Source organism: Mastigoproctus giganteus, chromosome 3, assembly GCF_048544385.1.
Source record: "Mastigoproctus giganteus isolate SK-2022 chromosome 3, ASM4854438v1, whole genome shotgun sequence".
NCBI lineage: Eukaryota > Metazoa > Arthropoda > Arachnida > Uropygi > Thelyphonidae > Mastigoproctus > Mastigoproctus giganteus.
Window position 1 is genome coordinate 216,603,302 of NC_143577.1, and position 15,223 is coordinate 216,618,524.

Genomic DNA, 15,223 nt, shown 5'->3' on the forward strand with positions numbered 1-15,223 from the left:
AAACATGGTTTCCACCACTTCAAGCCTGCAATAGTGGTGGTATTGCACCGGTTGATGAGAGTCATCTACCACCTAGTACTGCCTGGTAATACAGAGGGGCAGCATTCCTACATGTGGTGTGGGCGCCACACCTCGACCCCTGCTTACGTTGGTTCACACCTGGGTGGTCACACACAATGTGCTTGTGCATGGAGGTTATACCAAGGATTACTAACAGTTTCACCATTGTGATGGTGCAAGCAGAGGATTTGTCTGCCACAGACCGTCCGGACTTCTCCGAAATTGGGTCTACTTGACTTGAATGTCACCCAAATATCAGTTCCATCAGCGTTTTAGACTCCCACGTACAGCTTGTCTGGAATATCTGCGATAATGTCTGTGACAACCTCAAGGACCAAATAGTGTTGGTTCTTAAGTTTTGCACACCAGTGTATAAGGAGCGATGGAATGATGCCAGCAGTGGGGAAGATGGATCACAAATTAGTAACACGAACAACATACCCGATATCCATCCATCTGAGATAGAACATGCGTTCAGAAAAATAAAGAATCAGAAAGTCCAGGGAGAAGATGAAGTTACTGTAGAGTTGTTAAAATTGGGAGGAAAAGACATGACACAGAAACTGGCAAGACTCTTCACAAAATACATTAGGAAAGGTGTGATGCCTAAGGAGTAGAATAATGCAACCATAGTTTTGCTGCATAAGAAAGGATATAAATCAGAAATTATAGACAAAGTAGCTTGTTGTTCCACATCTACAAGTTGTTCACAAGGGTCATTACTAACATTAGAAAGAATACTTGATGGGAATCAACCGAAAGAGAAAGCTTGCTTTAGGACAGGATTCTCAACTATGGATCACCTTCACGTAATATCACAGCTAATGGAGAAAGCAAATGAATATAAAACACCATTATGCCTGGCATTTGTGGATTATGAAAAGGCATTTGACTCCGTACAGCATAAGGCAATGTTTCGGGTACTGGAAAGACAAGGCATAGACATCCCATACATTATGATTTTGAAGAAAATATATGAGAACGCAACCTCTTTTATAAGCTAGATAAAGACAGTAGTAAATTAAACTTGAGAAAGGAGTTCGACAAGGAGAGACAATATCTCTGAAGCTGTTTACTGATGCCCTTGAGGAAGCTTTCTGTAGAGTAGACTGGTCACAAAAAGGAGTCAATGTGAACGGATAGTACCGAAACCATTTACGATTTGCAGTTGACACTGTGGTCATAAGCCACGATCGCAAAGAATTAGAGGAAAATCTTAATCAGTTATGCACAGTTAGTAAGGATTTTGGAATAAAGATGAATATGGCTAAAACAAAAGTAATGATGAACAAGTATGCCACAGAAATGGGCCTTCATCTGCTGGAGAGGCCTTCATTCTGCACTTGATTGAAAATGGCTGACAATGATGAGGATGATGATGATGAACATCCACAAATATAAGCAGAACGATACGAGATAACTGACACCTTCGTTTAGTATCCACAGCAAACTTCAAAAAGAAAAAAAAAACTATTATATGAATATTACAGGATCTTTTATACCATAATATTGGCATTATATATATTTTATATATTTATTATAAGCATTATATATTTCATATAAATGTCGCAAAAACATGAAATCTTCAATTGTCCCAAAAATATTGACGCCAGAGAAAGACCAATAACTGTTGGATTCAGCACTCAAAATACATAAAATAAATGGTTAAATATAAACAAAAAAAATTGTTACATAGTGTTTACATCTAATACTGATCCCTACTGAATGATCAAAATTAGTTTTTTGCAGTTGGACAGGGAGGAGTGTGCACTTCTGAATAGCTGTCTCGAGCGCAGAAATGTCTCAGGACGAAGTAGATTTGCATGAGGCAGCAAATCACCTGGCTCACCCTATTTCTATCATTTCCTAACAACATTTAGGCGTTTTTATTCCCTCAGAGGTGATAGTACATATGTCTTCACACTATTTAAAAAAAAATTAATGTAGATCCGCAACTCTACTTTCTCACTGTCCACTTCTATTCTGTTCCTCCCCTTTCTTCAAGCGGGTGGGTAGGGCTGTTTAAAATTTTGCACTGAGGCAACGAAGACAACGGGACACCATCATTTAAATGAATACACCTTCTGTTTATACCCCAGGACGCCTATATGTGATCAGAGGAGTTTATAAGATAGTACAAGAACGCTGCCATATTTGTGGTGTCATGTGCATTCGAATAGGCGGCGTAAGTAAATGCTTGCTTACTTACTGTAATACCTCTAAATTTTGTGTATTTTATAGTCAATTTCCCCGTTTCCGTTTTGCGTGATCAGGAACTCAAATTTTCGCGACGAAAAATCAAGCAACTTCACCAGAGACCCTACTTGCCCCTTACTGGATCGCTACTATTAGTAATAAACATCTTAAGTGACATTTTTTGATATTCGCAAAACCAAACAGATGTGGGATTGATGAAATGACATTAATTCAATGAAGACCAACGATCTAAAGCTGAATTATGATTCGAAATTTTGGCTATCAACAGAAAACGACGTACACTGCCCTACCATTAATATACGGACACCCCTCCATGGATGGGGAAACAGGTCCTATGCGTGCAACACGTCACAGAACCTGTTATAAATATGCACACTGGGCTTCGAACAGACAATTGCAAAAGTTATCAGGCAAGATGACACGTACAACAGAATTACCTCAACAGAATTGATAAGCTCAACAAATGCTAGACGCCGAGTAAAATGTGTAAGTAGCGCGAATCCTGGACTGTTTTCCACTGCTCTACAGTCCAGACGAGTCTGTCCATGGTTTGGCTTGGGCCCATTAGTCGTTATCGACAAAACCATGAATGTTGTGCAATACCAGAACAATTATGCACTTTTAACATTATGGCAATACTTCGGGGAAGGCCCATACCCGTATCAGCAAGACAATGCGCCATGCCATACTGCTCCGGTCGGTTTGAGGACATGGGTGTGAAAAAGTTGGTTTGGCCAGCCCAGAGTGCTGATGTGAACCCTATCGAGCATCTTTGGGATCTATTCGATAGTCTGGTACGTGCACGTCGAGATCGCCCAAAGAACAAGGCCGAACTGTTGGCTGCGTTAAAGGCAGAGTGGAGGAACATATCACATGACATTTATAAAAATATGGTTGAGAGTATACCGCGAAGATTGAAGGCCGTCATAAAAGCAAAAGGTTTCAGCACAAAATATTAAATGCACAATAAAAGCTCGTTTTTTGTCTAAAGGCAGGTGTCCGGATATTAATGGTAGGGCGGTGTATATAAAGGCGTGCTATCTCATTCCTGCAGAATACAGGGTGGCAGAAAATAGGACGAATAACCACTATACCTGGAAGCGTTTGTGAAGTTTAAGCCTTCAACCCAAATGAAGGTTAAATCGGTTTTATTATTATCTCTCCTTCTGAATATTCTCAATATTCTTTCCCTTTATGAAGACGGAGACGCTGTTTCTTTGCGTTCTTTTGATGAAATTAATTTCCGCTATTTTACTATGATTAATGATTTAACCTTAAATGCCATGTAGACTGTGTCAGGAAAACAGATTAAAAAGGTGTGCATTCGCTTGTATGGAATACAGACCTTCAAATACATTTCTTCCAGTGCAGAGCAGTGTATACGCGAAATGGGACTTTCAATTTATCTTTGTTTAATGGGGTTGTCCAATATCCAGACATCCATCAGTATTTGACAGTCCAAAGAACAACCGAATTTCCTTACATCTAATGCCTATCTTTAAGATTTCTTTAGTACAAAAAGTTCTTCAGTCTGATAGCTGTAACTCCTCTGGTCGTTCCAGGATATAAATAGAAAGTTGTTTTGTTCTGGGTTTTTTTTTTTTTTTTTTTTTGTTTATGTGAAATAAACAGTGTCACAAATAACAACCGACAGCTGTTGCTATAATCGAGGAGGAAAAATAATTTTAAAGAAAAATCTTGGAGTTCGATAGCCAAAATACCAATTTAAGATACGCAGAAGAATTAATGTTTCATTCCATCTAAAAACAGGCAGAGGGGAGGCAACAAGAGGAAAAACCTTCCTTTTTTTTTAGGGTGTACCCGTATTTTTTCCCCTACTTGTGCCTTTTGAATGAGGGCATAGTGAACATCCTTTTATAGCTTCTTACCTACATGGTCGCTTTCAAACCCGATTCTTTACTCCCATCAAAGAAAGTCCCAAGATGGATTTCTTTACCTTCCTGTTTAGTCTCCTCTGAAAATGTAATTCCTCCCCCCCCCCCCCAACCTTGTTCCGCATGATTTAAAGTGTGGGTCTCTCATTCCATCTCGAGAAGCAAAATATGAAGAAGATAGTGGTAGGTGGTGCTAAGTGCATGAGGAAGGAGTACATGATATACGTTGTATTTGGATAAAGGAAGACAAAGGTTGGCGTTAATGTTTTCTCCTCCATTTCAAAAAAAAAAAAAGAGAACAAATATAATTTTTAAATGCATTCAAGCGCCAAAAAATCACGTGATTATTTAAAAAAATAAACAGGAAGTCAGAAGGTACTCACTAATGGCTACAGAATCACTTCGCTGAACAAAGATTTTTTTTAGAAATATCGCTACCCTTTATTTGATACGACTCCGCTTTCCCTCGCATTCGACCCATTAAGCACATTACATCATTAAAATAAAATAAAAATACTGAAAAAATATTCATTCTAAAAAAAAAAATGCCAAAACTATTAAATAAAGTGACAGAATTTGCGTTCTGCTGCTGTACTAGAACTGAACTGAACTTAACATTAGTAAAAATATGTTTCTCTGTAATGGCATTAATCTCTCACAAACAACCCGGGTTGTCTCAGCACTGAACCATAAATAAAGGCACCTCAAAACATATAAGTCTGGCTAGTGTCCTAATAATCGTTCTGCTCGCAGCCAGAACAGTAGCTACGAGCGTTCTAAACTGTTCAGGAAAAGTCTACGTGCGAATCCAGTCTGGACAAAAATTATGGGATTTTTATTACACCGTGGACCAACTGGTAGGTCTCTGGCAAAGGCTGAATGGTTTTTTATCTTCGGAAAAAAATGGGGTTTTTTTTTTAGTTTTTTTTTTCCATTCCATTTTAGTTTCCTTATTCGGGCAAAAATAATAAATAAATAAATAAAATCCGTATTTGCATAAACGAAAATATTTCACATGAGACAATTTTATTTAAAGTGCGTTGGAATTCAGCATCTTCATTCTGCATCGTGTATCACAGAAAGACAGACAATTTGTATGTCTAAGCTGCTTCGCACACGGATAAGTCTCCTAATAATTTGCCACCCACGTGTATAAAAATAACATCTGCAGTGTTATGTGAGTCTCAATTTACCCTTAAGGAAAGCTGGCATTTTTCCCGCAATCTGAAACGACAATTTGACAGATAAAAAGGGTGAAGAGATACATTGTTTCTTGCTTCCGGGTAATATCAGAGAATCTAGGACGAATATTCGTTTAAATTCTCGCCGTTTCTTGCTCTGGGTAATTAAAACCAATATCCGTATTCGCGCATTGAATCTCCCATTCACAACGAAGCAATCAGCGAATAGTGTCCAGTTTAATTTTCCGTTGATAGATGGCGCTGTTCGGACAATGCAATTATTTATATTGTCTTCACCCATTTAGATTAAAATAATGGGGGGGAAGGGAGGGAGAGAAATTATACAATGCGCTGTATGTCAGTAATGGATGGAAGGGTAGCCAGCGAAGTGTTTCAGCAATAACATCTTTAATACACTCATCTATAACCGACAGAAACAGAAACAGTTCTTCGGGTAGCGTCTCGTTACTTCCGTACCGTTGACTGATAACTGTCCGTCATTTAGCGTGTCAGAATTAGATTGTCAATCGTAACTACCTCTCCCTTTCTGGTCTCCCCCTTGCCCCACTTTATGGGTGAACGAGTAAGCAACTGTGAGCCTGTCCCGACCTGGCCCGTTCAAGACGGCAGCCTCAGGCCACGAGCTCGCGTTCTGCCACCTGGTTGGTCGGTAGAAGCGTTTCTCCTTTTACCCATTCTTCCTCCGATAGCGTGAGGCGCGCTGCTTACCTTTGATACGTTTTACGGCGCTCGCTCTAAGAGATGTGTGTGAGTGTAAGCAGTTCCGTATGACGTTTGCTAAGCCTAAACATCGTTCTTACTCGCTTGGATATGGTTTAAGAAATCTGCTGTGACTGATTGCAAAGGCTAGGCGAGGATTATCAGCGGGAGAGGGTGTTGCTGTGTGTGCATGAGGGAGGAATCTGCTCTTCTAGATGCGTATATGATTTCTGAAAGCAAAGGTAAGCTAATTTAAATTTTGGCGTGTTCGCTTTTATTGATTATTACAAAGAGAGCTGTTCGGTCAAAGAATATATATATATATACATTTTTTTAATGTGGGTTCGATGCATGGAATATGATAATAGTGCTTTACTTTTCTAGAAAGCAATGCATTTCGTTCCATTCTTTAATCGTACGTGTGTGTATTTTGCAGCGTAAATTTTATCTTTATTTATTTGGATTTTATGGCACTTTGCGATAATCCAGGTGGAGCTTTGACTTTTAGAAGCAGTAGCGTGAAGAAATCGATGCTCCATTAATCGTCTGCTTGCTACTGTTGATAAATAAACGAACTTTCCATTAATTTGCATATCCAACTCATAGTCAGCTAATGCTAACTGCATTTTCTAATACGACCAGACCCAGGACTGGTTGCTAAGATACGATACAGTGGATCTGAACTAAACCGTTTCATTACACCAATGATTCAGCCGCTATCGTTGTGCCCATAATAATCCCGATGTATAATTAAATACTTAATTATTTGCGCAAACGCATCAGTTACTTAATAATTACATTTAAAAATTAAACTAGAATCTTTGTCAAAACTTTTCGAATGATATACGATTTGATTTTGTAAAAGCAAAACTCGATGGTAGGATCAGTGGGAAGGTGGGGTGTGCCGAATGCAATGCACTAGCCCCTTAAACATAAGGCCCAAAACGTTTCTCAAGTAGTTTTAATATCGTAACAAAAGAAAGGGGCCTTCAAAAGTAAACATGCACCCGTGTCCTCGGATACCATTTCCCAGTCCTGATTCGAAGCCAATATCGTGAACAGTGATTGTCCTTCATGATGATGACATTGTGTCTCAGTTTTTCCTGTCAGATATTTCAAAATAGTTGCATATCTGCGCAACCAATAGAAACAGCAGAAGACCGCCAGTGACATAACAGGCGATTATGCTCAGAGTAAATAGCGGGTAGTATTTTTAACAAAATCGGAAGGATTATGCGCACAATTTCATTTTACATCAGTGTATGCTTGACTGGCTGAAGCGCTCTGTTGAGTCAGGCAATTAGAGGGCGCATCATTTACAGTGCACCAAGCGTATTTTTGAAACGGATTAAAGCATTTCGAGGCTTCTTTCTCATTGCTGTTTGAACAAAAGTTTATATGATAGTGTTTTTTTTTTTATTTATTTAAATTTTGGCTGATTTCCCTAGGAGATTTTACGACAAACTAGTGAAAAACGACAAGGATAATCCTCATTATTTTGTTCTGCAAGAGTTTATTTTGTCTCTAGAAGTCTGTGTTCATGGGCCGTTGTGAGTGTTGCTAGACCCGAAAAACCTGTAATAACTCAAGGAGAGAAAACTCTACACCCACCCCGCCTGTAATCGGTTACCAGAGCCTCGACTGAAGAGGACTTCAGGAAGAATTCCTTCCGTAGTTCGACAGGAATTAAACTTAGATTTCTCCAAATGAGTAGTCGACGGCAACGTATCGTGCTGGCAAAGCTACCACGTAGGACTTGCAAAAAAGGCAACAGAAATTGAAAGAGAGATGGGAAACGCAGAGGGAAGGTTTCTGAAGTATCTTCGTTGATTAAAAGATTTAAACTTTCTATAATTCAACTGTACTGAAATAGAAGTTGTCATCACTAGCTTCGTTATCCGCCACCATAATGAAACATCACGTGACCAAACTATACCCTCAGGGTGGTGCACGTTTATTTATAGTACATCCACTACAAGGAAAATACAAGCACCAGCACTACTTTATAATTCATATTTGTAAATGAGGTTAAAGATTAGTCAGCTGGGTTCACCAAGATTGAGGTCAGATGCCTCATGGTGTTGAACGCGGATTCTTCCTTGACATGCTGCCCTTGGGGAAAGAACGAAGTGAAGAGGTGATTTATAATGAGGAAAACAGAAATCCATCTATGAACGTAGTCAAGAAAAGATCGGAGGAAGATTTTTCGTGGACTAAAATTGGGATGTTTTTCCATCCACAGAAAATTTGACTTCAGCACTACTCATCATTCTGTTGGGGGATGAAACTCCTATTTTTTTATGAAACCCCCAAACACGAGACGTATTAGAACCTATAATGCGTAGTAGTGTGCATGGACTGAAAGTTGAGAAGATACTTGTTGATGCTAGACTTGAATTTCTGTAGATTGCAATTTTCAAGAAATACGTATGAAGAAAGGTTGTTCCAGAAAACGGAAGTTGAAGGAACAAATGAGAAAGAAGAAAAGTTGGCTCTGTGAATTTGAAGTTAGATAGTAAAAGGATGGTGACTGGTTGTGGCACGTGTTACGACTGCTTTCGAAGAGAGAGCGGGAATTGCAGAAGCCAACTCAAGAACAGTGCGCCCACATGGATATGCGTAGCATAGTTGGTAGGATTGCTGTCCTCTGAACACCGGGTGAAAAGGACCTGAGTTCGAGACCCATCGATGACGTGAGGAATTTTTACGAGCCTTTTTCACAACGTGGCTGAGTTAGTCGATCTCAGGCGAGGTTAGCGTGGTTTTTTCTCCCAGAAACTCGGAAATTTCGTCAGCAAACAGAAAATCGACCTAAGAACACACGCAATTTACAGACAATATATGCGGGGCAATATAGTCTCTAACTGAAGTATTTATAGAAAAGGCATGCAACAGAAAGAGAACGTCTATGAGACAGAGAGTGGAGACACTTTGTTAGCAATGAGTCATTAATTAACCTAACTGCCCTCTTTGGAATCCAGAAGCCTGGAAAAAGATTTGGGGGCACCGCCCCCGATGTGGGAACAATATTATATGGCAGGGTGGATTTGCGATTTGTACAGAGTGAACAGCTGTTTGGAAGAACAGAAACGCTGAGAGCGAAAGAGAAAACCCAGATTTTTAGATGCAGAGGAAGCCATATTTGTAATGTCCTTATGCCAAGAGAGATTAGAAGTCAGAGTAATCCCCAATAGAGATATATGATTTTGCCTAGAAATCACTGTGTCATCGAAGATAAGCACAGAAGCGGAAGAATCCTTTTTGCGAGATATAAGACAGGACTGAGTTTTAGAAGGATTGAAGTCAACTAAGTTATCTTTGCCCCACTGGAGGGATCTCCAGTGGGGGAGTTCCCTCCATTTAAGGAATCGGTAGTGGATATTCCAGAAGTTGAAGCTGTGTGAGCAGGACAAGGTATCTCAAACTGGAAGATGGAATGCAATGTGCTATCATCAGCAAAATTATGGACGGTATTTCCGGTCAATAGAAAAAGGTTATAAATATACAAGAGGGAAAAGAGTGGGAGAAAGAACTGAATCTTAGGGAACACCAGCATTAGTGGAAGTTAGAAGACAAAGAGCAATCTACCATCACTCGCAGTGAGCAGTCAGAGAGAAAACTGGATTCCCAATTACAAAAAAGAATTGGCAAACTATAATATGGAAGCTTATTTAAAAGACGACCTTTGTGCCAAACACGATCAAAAACCCTTGAAATGTCAAGAGCAACTACTTAAGTTTCATCAAACTTTTCCATTGAATTTGTTCATAGATGGGTAACATAAGCCAGAATATCACCAGTGGATAGACACTAACGGAATCCATACTGGCGATCGTTGATTAGATGGAAGGTTTTTAGCTAGTTTAAGAGTTGGCGGTTAATTGATTTCTCCAATATTTTAGAAAGAGTAGAAGAAATTGAAATGGGACGATAATTGGATCGGAGGGATTTGTCACCCTTTTTAGGAAATGGCTAGTCTGCGCGGTAGCACAGCGGTATCGTAACCGTCCTCCTCACACTGGGTGGAATGACGATATGCAACATTCTTCTCTTGAACAGCCTTAGCATATTTATTGGAAAACTAAGGTTTAGATGAAGTACAAGATTTTAAGGTAGAGTGTGGAATAAAGGATTCCATCCCTACAAGAATAATTTAACTGACAGGATCTGAACAAAGGTTGACATCAGAAGTTAAGGAAAAGAAGAAACGAAATTTCGCAGATCATCCCATTTTACATTTTTCAAGCAACACGAGGTTGGGAATGGCCACAAGAGAAAGGCTCCATTGTAGAAGAAACCATCACCAAGTTGTGGTCTGAGGAGCCTAGAGGACCACTCACCTCGACCGTGTACTTAGAAGAGTTGTTTGTGAGAAAAAGATCAAGTATGTTGGCTGCATGGTTAGGATTGTCTGGTATTCTAGTAGGTAAATCAATAATCTATGCGAGGTCATTAGTAATTTCAAAAGCCTCAGCATCTCGACCAGTTGGGACCGTGTGACTAGAAAATTGAAGCCAGCTGTAGTTGTGAACATTAAAATCACAAGGAATATTATTTCACTGTTAGGAAAGTTGGACTGGAGAAAGTCAAGTTTCAAAGAGAGAAAGTCAAAGAGTTCCAAGTGATTAGTGGAGTTGTAAGAACGATAGAGAGATTTTAAGCCAGAGAAGATCGAAAGAGGAGATTCCAAATTACTAAATATCGCACAGGGAATATCAGAAAGGACATATGCACAAGTATCATCTTTGAAGCGAAAGGAATCATACAGCGAACAATTCGGACAACAGAAATGAGCAGTTATGGAATCAAGCGATAACTGTGATTCTGTCAGAAAAAGGACATGCAGTTTGGTAGACTGCAAGTGGAAATGGATCGTTGAGATTACAACTAATACTACGTATATTTGTGAAATGAACGAGGAAGTGTTTAGGAGTTCTAGATCTTTTTGCAGATAAATTTGTTCTATTAATTTAACAATTCATAATGTACTCAGTAGTGAGAAAACGTGGGGAAGACATGCTGTATGAAGTAATTAAATTTATGGGTATGGCGTACGCATGGCAAGAATATACCCAACTCCTTGACATAACATGGCCTCGGCAATGCCCCCGCATACACACTAGTCGGACCCCGCCAGTCACTATCTGGCAGATTAGCGGTTGTGCCAGATAGTGAATAGCTGATCCGGAAGCCTCCTAGAGAGTTACCAATACGTGAGGTCCAGTGGACTATCTAGCGGGCGGGTGGCCGGCCTGCGAATACCGCGTTTTTAGAGTTGTACCCTTGAAATATAAAGAAGATTGGATCTCACCACGATGTTCAACATAACCTGAAAAGACATCGATCACACTGCATGATGGAAGAGATGGGAGGATTTCCAGAGTTTACTCTGAAGACTAAACACGGGTTCCACCACTTCGAGTCTCCAATAAGCAAAGTGGTGGTTGCACCGGATGATGAGAGGCAGCTGCCACCTAATACTGCCCGATAACACAGAGGGGCGGCATTCCTCCGTCTGATGTGTGCGCCACACCTCGACCCCTGCTTACGTTGGTTCGTACCTGATTGGTCACCTCCAGTATGCTAGGTGCCGTATTTCAGGACTTGCGCATCGGGGTTATACCCAGTGTTACTATCAGTCCCACCATTGTGAAGGTGCAAGCAGAGGATTTGGCTGTCACAGACCGACCGAACTTCGCCGAAATTAGGTTCACTTTACACTTGAGTGTTACCCGAATATCAGTTCCATCAGCGTTTTAGAGCCCCAGGTTTAGACTTGCCATACCTGAGAGAATGTCCGGGATAACCGAAATGACCAAATCTGATCTAAGGATGAATATTCGGCACGCAGTCATGACGTCAGCACAACTCCCAAAGCCACAAAATGAAACATTAGAAAAGACCGTTGTTTATTCCTCCGTTTTGTTCTAGTATCTGTAACCTAGGTGACTGACCACCTGTGTGTCGTAATAAGAGCAGAAAGTATCACTTGTTTGTTGTCAATGGCAAGCTAAGGAGTGGACTTGAAACCGTTTATCGGCTTTCTACCAAGTTGCAGCACGTGTTGGCTTCATTCACAGCTTAAAGTTAGCGGAAGTTGGAGAACGGGGTCACTCATTCTCTCTCTTTTTTTTCTTGTGTTTGTTTCACAATGTGCTATCAAATAGCCTGGCGCCCTGCTCTTTCTCTCACTAATTCCTTTAATAGCACGGATATTTCTACTTCTATGTGTCGGTTTTATCGCACACAAACAAAACAGGTTTGAAATAATCCAGATCACTGTTCAGTTTCCGGAACTGCACTACAGTGAAATTAAATATGCAGCGTTACTTAATATATATGCCGATCACATTTCTTAAAAAATCAAAATGCGCTGGAGGTGATAAGTAGGATTATTTATAACCAGTCCCATTCAACTGATTACAATGACGTATTGTTTTTAATTCAACTTTTCGGTGAAGCAATTGGCCTTAGCTACCCTTGTACCAATAAGAGAAGTATTCTTTATGAATGAAACCCTTTTGAAAAATTTCGCGGCGCATCCTTCTGGTCAGTGGCTCTAAATTATGGCACGAAAAATGTAACAACTGACAAATATATCTGACGCAGACGAGTGGTCAACACGACAGTACAGGCGTCTGAATTGATCAGCAGTTCCTCATAACTTTTTATTATATACTCGTGCATAAGAAAATAAAGTCGACTGCCAGTAAGCGCCTGCCTATTCTGTCTATTTTACAAATAAGTAGAGCACGCAAGAGCATAACAGACATGGGATAAAAAAAGTAAAAGTAAACATGGAATTTATGAACTTCGAATTCGTTCTAACTTTAAAATAAATCGCCTCGTAAATTTCTGTTCATTGGCTATTACTTGTAAGATGGAAGAGATGTCCACACGTTATGAAGAATTTAAAGTATCATAAATGTCTTTTTTAATAGATAAACTGCCGAGTTCGAAACTTCTTTTAAAAAGCAAACAATTGCACACTCTTTCTTGCTTTGCTGATTTCGACCAAAGAAAATTTTTACGTGAAGCAAAGTGTCTATAAAATAAATGTAGTAATGCACAATAAATAAAATGTTATTTATATAAAGATATGCACAATAAAACACGAAATAGTTTTAAAAATTTTGTTTTGCAGCAAAACAATCGAAGCTGTCTGGAATATATATACTGTATATTTGTGGACAGGGATCTCCGTCTTTTATGGAGTCAGCCCTACTCAAAGTCCTCCTCGATTACACAAGCTTTCGCACGCCTTGTAGTCATTAAATTCCCAGGGACCACCACCCCCGCATTTCTCAACTTGTTTGACTGGTAGCGTACATTGCCAAAGACAGAGAGATGGGTTGTAAGACAGGCAACGTGCAGGCCACTCGACACCCTTCCTTGCTTACAGCAGAAGAAACCTACTCCTACTTCACCTTGGAGTAGGTGTACTTAAGCATGCTAGTAGAGGTGTGCATTTAAATAGGAACTTAAGAGTTCTTCCGCACACATAACCTACCTACATTTAGAAAGGTTTGAAGCTCCCCTGAACTGTCAACTAAACAGAGCTTCGTCTGTTCTGATTATCAGTCTTGTTTTCAACTGTCTAATCTTCATTTAGACATTTGAAATCGTCCAAAAATCTTAATTTCAATTTTTAATAATATTTTTAGTAGTGTATACTCTGCGGCAGCCACATAGGATCAGAGGGATTTACAAGACAAATTACAACAATATTAATATAAAGTATTTTTTAGTATCAGACGGATTCGAACACGTGGTATGCGTTACTCTGTATTTTAAATTGACCAATCGGCTACTTTTTAAAAAATCCACTACAAATGCAGCGACTTTATTATGAATTTTTATTACAACTGAATTACAGTACTAAAAATCTTTACGTTTATAATAGATAAATAGACATGAATTCTTTTTATACTGAGAGAACCTTTTACTATAAAAAAGAAATTGTTAGAAAAAAAAATCATAAAAAGGCCACGTCTCTTATAATATATATTTTATTATTATTCTGCAAGCTATAAAAATGTCCGAAACATTTAAGAGTAAATTTACTGTGAGAAAACATGCTCGATCATCCTGATAGTGTTCTCTCTTTCGCTCTCTTTATAATACTTCCACCTTGCTGCAATGCACCTATTCCATCGATCTTTTCACCTTTCAAGTGTTGGCTGTAGACCAGCGGTTTCCAACCTATGACACATGACAATTTTGTACTTACACTACGTGGAGAGTGATAGATAAGTTGCGGGTAGAGCGAAAAGCATATTCTACATTACAAAAAGAGGGAAAAAATTTGCCGGAAAAAATTAAAAAATTCTAATATTTTTGATATACAAATAGATCACTTTTTTGTAATTTCCTCCAGTGTTGTGTAAGGAGTTTTGATTGCGCCAGTATATGAGCCCTCGTGGGTAGCACAGTTGGTAGAATCGCCGTCCTCCCTACACCGAGTGGAAAAGACCTGAGTTCGAGTCCCGTCGATGACGTGAGAAATTTTAATGGACCGTTTTCACAACGTGGCCGAGTTAGTCGGTCTCAAGCGAGGGTAGCAATGTTTTTACTCCGGGAAACTTTGATTTTTCATCCAGCTAACAGAAAATCTACCACAGAACACGCAATTTACATCTACTTATGCTGTGAAAACGCGCTCTGCACAAGCAAAACAGCAACTCTCCAGTTCAACGGTGGGCGAAGAAATGTCACTGCGCTACTATAAGCGGAAAACGTTCTAGTAGACCCCGATGGAAAGAGACCAGTGGGAGCTCAGGAGAGTGCTGCTTAAATCCAGTCGGTCCTCACCAAATACCGCCAATTAGGAGTTCAGCGATGCCACTGGATCTGATATTAGTGTAATGAGCTACATACCATCGGATTTTACGGAAGAGCTTGAGCACACAAACTAAATATCACAGCATCCAAGGTATAATCCCATCGTAATTTATCCCTAAAGGTTGTAAAGCTGTGTTATGGAGTGATGAATCAAGGTACGCGGTTTGCCGATTTCTGTGTTTGTATGTCTGCGGAACGTTAGTTACCAGAGTGTATCGTCCCAACTGAGAAGCTTGGGGGAGGTGCTGTCCCGCTTGGACCACTGGTCATCGTTCCTGGAACAATGAATGCCATGGAACATTGACGTTG

At 39.7% G+C, this 15,223-nt stretch overlaps 1 protein-coding gene across 1 annotated transcript in view; it reads left to right on the forward strand.

Annotated features, from left to right (window-relative positions):
* The first annotated feature begins 6,097 nt into the window (after positions 1–6,097).
* The window catches only part of LOC150088714 (uncharacterized), a 203,574-nt gene continuing 194,448 nt past the window's right edge, over positions 6,098–15,223 (forward strand). The window contains exon 1 of the mRNA XM_090369625.1: positions 6,098–6,315. The gene's annotated coding sequence lies outside the window, so the exon portion shown is untranslated. The remainder of the gene's footprint in view (positions 6,316–15,223) is intronic.